The following is a 9,360-nucleotide window of genomic DNA, read 5'->3' on the forward strand; positions in this document are numbered from 1 at the left end:
GTTATAGAAGTCAATCTATCTATTTCTACATCTTGGGTATTAGATACTGGATGTGCTTCTCACATTTGTATTGATGTGCAGGCGCTGAGAAATAGCAGGACATTGACAAAGGGCGAGGTGGACCTACGAGTAGGCAATGGAGCACGGGTTGCTGCTGTTGCTGTAGGGATTTACTTTCTATCTCTGCCCTCTGGGCTTGTACTAGAGTTAGTCGATTGTTGTTATGTGCCTGCATTAACTAAGAACATAGTTTCAGTTTCTTGTTTAGACAAGAAAGGATACTCTTTTATAATAAAAGACAAATGTTGTTCTGTTTATTTAAAAGATATGTTCTATTGTAGTGCACCTCTGATAAATGGACTCTACATTCTAGACCTTGAGAGCCCTATCTATAACATAAATACCAAGAGGATCAAGTCGACTGACTTGAACCAAACCTATCTCTGGCACTGTCGCTTAGGTCATATAAATGACAAGCGCTTATCCCAGCTCCATAAGGATGGTTTACTGGACTCATTTGATTTTGAATCATATGAGATATGCGAGTCATGCCTACGAGGCAAGATGACCAAGACTCCCTTTAGTGGGCACAGCGAGAGAGCGACTAATTTGTTAGGACTCATACATAGTGATGTATGTGGCCCTTTCAATGTCGCTGCTAGAGGCGGTTATAGATACTTCATCACATTTACTGATGACTTCAGTAGATACGGTTATGTGTACCTGATGACACATAAGTCCGAATCCTTTGAAAAGTTTAAAGAATTCAAGAATGAAGTACAGAACCAGCTTGACAAGAGTATTAAAATACTTCGATCAGATCGAGGTGGTGAATACTTAAGCCATGAGTTTCGTGGCTACCTAGTTGAGTGTGGGATTCTATCCCAACTCACTCCTCCTGGAACACCACAGTGGAATGGTGTATCCGAAAGGAGGAATCGTACCCTATTAGATATGGTACGATCTATGATGAGTCACACAGATCTTCCGACATATCTATGGGGATATGCTCTAGACACGGCAGCTTTCATTCTCAACCGAGTTTCATCCATGGCCGTGATAAAGACACCATATAGGATATGGACTGAGAGAGAAGCCCAGGTGTCTTTCATGAGGATTTGGGGCTGAGAGGCTTACGTACGACGTCAAGTCTCAGACAAATTAGGACTCAAATCCGACAAGTGCTATTTCATTGGATATCCCAAGGAAACCAAGGGATATTACTTCTACATTCCCAGTCAGCACAAGGTAGTTGTGGCAAAGACTGGGGTCTTTCTAGAAAGGGACTTTGTTTCTAGAAAGACTAGTGGGAGCGCGTTCGATCTTGAAGAAGTTCAAGATGCAAACAATAGCACTAATGCCTCGATGGAAATTGAATTGGAACCACAAAGTGTTGTAGATGATGTTGTTCCACAAAGAGTTGAGGAATAACAACCAGTTCAAGTAGACATACCTCTTCGCAGGTCTGATAGGGTACGTCGTCAGCCTGAGAGATACTCATTTCTCTTGTCTGACCATGATGACATTGTGTTCATAGAGGATGAGCCCACCACCTATCAGGAAGTTGTGATGAGACCAGATTCCGAGAAATGGCTAGAGGCCATTCTCGGAGCTGGAATCTTCGATTCGATGATGCGATCAAACAGTTTGGTTTCATCAAGAACGAAGATGAGCCTTGTGTCTACAAGAAGGTTGTAGAAAACATAGTTGTCTTCCTCATATTGTATGTGGATGACATACTACTCATTGGGAAGGACATCCCTATGCTTTAGTCTGTCAAGACCTGGCTAGGGAGTTGCTTCTCAATGAAGGACTTAGGTGAGGCATCCCGCATTCTTGGGATACAGATCTATAGAGATAGATCTAAGAGATTGCTTGACCTAAGTCAGAGTACATACATTGATGAGGTACTCCTACGGTTTGCCATGCAGAACTCCAAGAAGGGATTTCTGCCGATGTCACATGGCGTGAGTCTTTCAAAGACTCAAGGTCCCTCTTCTAGAGAGGAGAGAGACCGCATGGATCAGATCCTTTATGCCTCAGCCATAGGATCGATCATGTACGTCATGCTATGTACTCGACCTGATGTCTCGTATGCTTTGAGCATGACGAGCAGATACCAGTCAGATCTAGGTGAAAGTCACTGGATAGCGGTCAAGAATATTCTTAAGTACTTAAGAAGGACTAAAGAATATTTCTTGATATATGGAGGCAATGATAAGCTAGCTGTAAAGGGTTACAGTGATACTAGCTTCCAGACCGATCAGGATGATTAAAGATCACAGTCGAGGTTCGTGTTTTGCTTGAATGTAAGTGCTATGAGCTGGCAGAGTTCACAGCAATTCTACAACGTTTCCATTTCATTCGAGAGATTATCGATAGAGGAGATGTGAAGATTTGCAGAGTACCTACAGAGGCTAACATCGCATATCCCTTGACCAAGGCTTTGGCACAGAGGAAGCATGATGGTCACACTAGGTCATTAGGCCTTAGAGCCTATACTGATTGGCACTAGTGCTAGTGGGAGATTGTTAGTTAGAGCCCTAGAGCTAATCATTTGATGATTGTATGGACTCATGTATATCATATTCATGTATATATATTAAGGCATTTGGTTTTTGGTTATTATGCTTATTTGTATTAGTGCCAGATAAAATAAGTATAGTAACGTCCTAGAGTAGAAAGGTTCTTACCTATATCAATCGATTGGTTGAATCGATAGTGAGATGATATAGGGAACACTACTCTAAATCATTCCTAGTCGAGTATTAACATTCAGGGACAATGTTAATACAATAAGACGCATGTAGGTCAGCTCGATGACTTGATCTCACAAGTCATGGATATAGAGATATCAAGCTGACACATGGGTATGCATTAGAGAATGTATACTGAATGACCCGCCATGAGAAAGTATCATGGATCGTTATATGAGTGTCATATACTTTCTCATGTGGCTATTAGTATGACTATTAGTCCTTTGACCTGAAGTCACCATGGATCCCTACATAAGGAGTTATGTACTTTGGTTTCGTCAAACGTCACCCGTAACAGGGTGGACTATAAAGGCGATTATTGGGTATGTAATAAATTATGCAGAGGGATGTGAGTGATGTAGATGGGATCTATCCCTCCCATATGACGGGAGCGACATCAATATTCTTGATAGAGTTAGACCACGAAGTGCATGGCTATGCCCAAATGAGTCAACATGAGATGTTGAGCTCATTTGATCGAGTGAGTCTACTTGGAGTTCAAGATTTAGATTGATTAGAGGATGACACGGTCTATGCCTCACATTGATCAATCTAGATGTCAAGGATAGAAGGACATTTGACATATTTTGTGAGGAGTCACAATTGGTAGTCACAAGGTGATGTCGGATCTCGACATTCTTGTAACTTGGGTAGTAATGATGTGTTGCTAGATATCGCTCATTACTTATGCTCCTAAATGGGTTTAGGGCATTGCCAACATTACAAGAACCTATAGGGTCACACACTAAGGACAATTAGATGGAGATTTGGTTCATATGATGAACCAAGAGGATTAGATTCATTTGATGAATCATATTGGATTAAGAGTAATCTGAATTGGGCTAATTGAGTTGGACTCAAGTTGATTCATGTATTCAATGAGTCTAATTTAGATTATGACTCATTAAATCAACTTAATTTAATGAATTAGATTCATTATATTAAGTTGGCTTGAATCATATGGTTGGATTAGATCAACCATGAGAGAGATTTGATCAAGTTTGACTTGATTTGAGAGGAAGAGAAAAAGTCATGTTTGACTTGACTTTTTTGCCACATCACTAGTGAGTTGGCAAGATGTAGACCAATAGGATTGCTCCACATCATCAATGTGTGCCACCTCATGGAGGTTACAAGCCTCCATAGCATTTAATGTGGCCGGCCCACATTAAATGAGGAGGTTACACTTGTTGCCATGTCATTTAGTGAGGTGGAAAGATGTGGACCAATAGTGTTGATCCACATCATCCTAGAGTGCCACCTCATGGGGGTTACAACTCTTAATGGTCTCCACATTAATTGGAATTAATGTGGGGGTTTTACACCTCCTAGAGTGGCCGGCCACTTGATGGCTAAGGGGTTTTTTGATTTTCCTCTCATTGATTGATTGATTCACTCTTCTTCTCCCTTGGGTGCTCTCTCTTCTCCTTCTCCCATTCCTTGGCCGAACACTCCATTGGTGCTAGCACACCTTGTGTTTTGGTCATCTCCTTCTACTTGTGTCCGTGTGGATACATATAGAGGTTGTCTACTTTGACAACTAGAGATCCGGCGACATCTTGGACAAGCGGGAACGCAAAGGGCTTCGCTACAAGGGTAATGATCTTAACTTTAGTGTAGATCTAAAGTTTTTACAAACTCGTACAAGAAAAGGTTTTTCGAAAATTTTGTTTACGAATCTTTGCACGAGATCCATGGCTTTGGGTGACTCGGGGTTTTCGCGACGCGAAAAAGCGATTTTCGCGGCCCGAAGAACCCAACATGCTCCCCCTTGACCAATGCCTACAAGACACGAAAGATAGACGTTTTAGGTACCCAAATCTTGGGACCTAATGCATCTACAATGAACGACCTAGGAACCCATGCCTTGGTCACAACCTTCATAGTCTCATGAACCCTAGAAGCATGTGATCTATGAAATTGGGTTCTAGACACTAGCGAAATGAAACTAGACTCCTTAGGTTGATATCCTAACCCAGCCTTGTTGTAGACCGCCCTTTGGGCATTTAGAATCATATCTAAGGTCTTAGAGCTAGTTGAGAATTTTTCAAGCATTTTCTTGAGTTTCTCAACTTCACCCTTTAAGGCTTTGTTTTCATCCTCAAGGGCCTCTTGATGTAAGTCATCAACCTCATCTTCCCTAAGGGCCCTCAAGTGCTCTACTTCATCTTTTAATGATTTAATTTAAGTTTTTGATTTCTTAAGCAAAGTAGATAAATGTGCAATGGTTTTATAACATTTTTATAAATGAGGAGAAGTTACCTCTTCATCATCCGAAGATGATGAACCCGCGGTTGAGGTATCACTCGTGTCACCATCACTCCCGGAATCCGATTCCTCCCTTGCCATGAACGCTAATTGACGTGTGCTTTTCTCCTTCTTCTCTTCCTCCGATGAGCTTGAGGAGGATTCATCCCAAGTAGCTTTGAGAGCTTTCTTCTTCTTGGCCCTTTCCTCTTTCTTCTTGAGTTTTGGACACTCGCTCCGATAGTGTCCTTTCTTGCTACACTCAAAACAAGTGACATTAGTTTTATCAACATTTTGATCGATAGATTTACCTTTCCCTTTGTATCTCCGGCTCTTCTCATGATTCTCCTTACAAAGTTGGCCATCTTGCTTGATGATGATCCACCTTCATCATCGGACTCGGAGGAGGATGAGGATGAAGGAATCTCTTTTTCCTTCTTCTTTTCTTTCTTTCTTCTTCCATCTTTGCTCTTTTCTCCTGCAACTAAGGCAATACCTTTCTCTTTTTGACACTTGTTAGCAAATTCATGGAGCTCCATTTCACAAAAAAATTCATCTAATTTAACAATTGAAAGGTCCTTGGAGACCTTGTAGGCATCTACCATAGATGACCACAAGGCATTCCTCAGAAAGGCTTTGAGAACATACCTTACAAGATCGCGATTCTCTACGCGTTCATCTACGGAATGAAGACCATTGATAATTTCTTTGAACCTTCCGTGTAGTTCACTTACCGTCTCGTTCTCCTTCATGGTGAGGTTTTGTAATTGATTTAAGAATAAATCTCTCTTGGCGATCCGAGAGTCTCGAGTTCCTTCTTGGAGCTCGATGAGCTTGTTCCACAAGTCTTTTGCGCTCATGAATGGACCTACCTTGACGAGTTGGTCCTTGGCTATCCCACATTGTAGAGTGACCACTGCCTTGGCATCGGCTTGTCCTTTGCGAGTTTGCTCGGTGGACCACCTTGATGAGTCTAGTTCCTTACCTTCTTCGTCCTTCGGAGGTGTAAACCCTTCCTTGACGGAGAACCACATTGAGATGTCGGTCTTGAGATAATATTCCATGCGGCTCTTCCAATATTGAAAGTCTGCTCCGTCGAAGAAGGGTGGACGATTGGTGCTTCCTTCATAGCCATCTTCTTGCTCTTTAGGGTGTTAATCCGGATGAAGAGAACTTGGCTCTGATACCACTTGTTGGGATCTTCGGATGGCTAGAGAGGTGGGGTGTGAATAGCCTCCTCTAAAAGCTTAAAAAATTTCTTCCTACAAATCGTTAGCGCAGCGGAAATATGCAAACGAAAAGATAATACAAGAAAAAGAGACAAACACCACTAATACCAGTATGTACGAGGTTCGGGGATAACTTGCCCCTACTCCTCGGCGTGTCCGTAAGGTGGACGATCCCTTGATCTTTCGGTAGATCACACCCCGGATAGATTCCGGCTAAAGTTTTCCTCCTTCTCGGTGGAGTAACCTCTCCACAAAGTCTCCGAAGATATGTAAATAAAGCACAAGACTTACAATGATCAGTGGCTAAAGAGAATGAAAAATATGCTCACAGCCACGCGAAGACGACAGTGAAAGCAGAGCGCAAGACGGACGCAGCTTCTCAGCACAGAACTCAAAGCTTAGCACACTTATTTTTTTTTTCAGTTCATTGTCCGAAAATCTCTTCATCCTTCTTCTTATGCCTCTGCTTTTCCACTGCGTTCAGCCTGTACCGAATCGCTGTCAACCTGCACCGAATCGCTGCTGCAAGCTAAGGCGTCGCCAATCACTCTTCCTCCTCATCTGGTTCTCTGAACTCACACCAATAAGCAGAAGTCAAGCTGATTGCCAACTGATCGCAGCCAGATCGCAGCCAGATTGCAGCCAGTAAATGTTGATGCTCCAATTGCACCATTTACAGCGAAACACAGTAGAAAGAACACTTTGTCTTATTCTTCTGTTGGAGCTTAATTTGAATTTAAGCATTGACATGATACCTGCAACCTGTAAATTAAAAAGCTCACCGCAGATGGTTAAATCAGACGAATCAGAAGTTGTAGAGAAACAGCAGAAACTACAGACATTATTGTGGATCGGTCAGCAAACCGATCCACAACCTTTTTGGACCGATCAGGCCATAGCCTGATCGGTCCAGGAAGGCTCTGATCGGTCTGTGGACCGATCAGGCTATAGGTGGATTGGTCAACAGACCGATCCAATGCTTATGTAGGTTTAGAGCTTCCCAGCCCTAAACCCTAAAGCCTTCCTGGTCTGGCGAACGAGCTACCGAGCCCTCTCTGACCTAGTCCGGAGAACGAGCTGCCGAGCCCTCTCCGACTTCATCCGGTCCAGAGAACGAGCTACCGAGCCCTCTCTGACCTAGTCCAGAGAACGAGCTACCGAGCCCTCTCCGACTTCGTCCGGTCCAGAGAACGAGCTACCGAGCCCTCTCTGACCTAGTCCGGAGAACGAGCTACCGAGCCCTCTCCGACTTCGTGTGCCAAGTTTCCATACTTGGACTTTTCCCTTTCACCTGATCAACCTTGATCAGTACTCAATCTGAGTTTAATTAATATCTGATACAAACTTAAATCAGTGTCAACATCAAAACAACAGCCATGTCAGACTGTATCAATAATATATACATACAAAATACATCAACCACATACGGCTGGAATATACACACAATAGAAACAACATAACCATGCAATTTAATATACTCAACCTACCTGGTTGGACAACAATGAAATAAACACAACCATGCAGTTAAATAACAACCCACGCGGCTGGAAATAACCACAGCGGAAATCATAAAATAACGAACATGGAACGAACGAAACAACCAACTGCGAGTCGGCTCGGTTTGACACAACATCAACAAACCAAATCCAAAACAAACTCCATATAAAAGACATAAATACAAGAACAGATACAAAGCCAAATATGCAAACGGAAACACTAATGGAAAGTGAAGCTCGAAGTGATGTGGGACTAACAGCCGGGACTCTCCAAGCATCCATGACTCATCTACCTGTTGCCTGGCAGAAGAAAACCAGTTTTGCGAGGTGATGAGTATTGGAACTCAACGGGTAAGGAAAGATAGTGCATGAAATAACATATAAATAGAGAATGCCAAAAGGAATACAGTTTCATAAGGGAAGTAGCAGATACTAAAATAAAATCATAATAAATACTCATACCTGAAACCATATCCTAGGTTAGTAATAGAAGGTCAGAAGTAGTACTAATCTGCCACAGTACTGCTCATAGCTACAGAGGTAACATGTAAGGTATATAAACATTTCCAATAAATAAACCAATGTTTAAACACCTACAATGAGAGCATATCTCAACATAATGAACCATATCAACATAAGTGAACAACAGCAGTAAGTAAGCAATAACAACATATGTAAACAACAGCAGCCAAAGCAAGTATAATAACCACGTATGCACGGATGGTCACCCCGCCCACCTCACTGCACCACGACCCCTGTATGGTCGAGAGGCCGGATCGATGACAACTGTACCACTCAAAGGCCGCCACTCCTCTCAAGTGAGCGAGTGGACAGGCGCTGAGTAGCTAACTAGCTACCCAGCGAAGGGGGTCCCTACTGCTCGCAACTCCAGCTACCACTACCCACAAGTGACCGAGTGCAGCACGACAGGACAAGCGGCATCAACTCCAGCTACCACTCTGTCGAGTGGCCGAGGATGCAACCCTGGTCAACGACTCTCTCGACAGCAAGGGAGAATTTGTCGTTGACATGTATGCAATGATATGATGTGCACAATACAACAGTCATAATATATATATATATATATATATATATATATATATATATATATATATATATATAAATATAAACAGGAATCAGGTATGTTACATGAAGCCAACATGCTCAATACAGAACATAAATAAACAACAATCAAACATGCAAACATGGTATCTAGTATCTGCTACGTATCATGGATAATAACGAGAGACTGTATAAATATAGAAACGAATATCTCAAAGATTTAGTGGAAATATCAAACGTAGGAAAAATAAGAGTGGAGTTAAGGTAAAAGCAATTTCTATCCAAAGATAGCTCATGCACTAAGTTCAAAGAACTAAAGAGACAAAGCAAGAAGTACCCGCCTTTATCGCGAAGATCATGCCAAACAAACCCATGTCAAAGTGCTCATCTCGATCAACGTCCTGCACCAGCACACACAAATTAGCTATCTTCGTGTAGTGCATGCCCAAGACAGTGCAAACGTAATATCCACCCACATTATCTTAACTATGACACCAACACCCAATACGCAATTCCGATCAGGAACACTAACTCAAAGAGCTCACCTTCATCCTTATAACTCATGAACAA

Source organism: Zingiber officinale, chromosome 1B (assembly GCF_018446385.1).
Source record: "Zingiber officinale cultivar Zhangliang chromosome 1B, Zo_v1.1, whole genome shotgun sequence".
Lineage (NCBI taxonomy): Eukaryota > Viridiplantae > Streptophyta > Magnoliopsida > Zingiberales > Zingiberaceae > Zingiber > Zingiber officinale.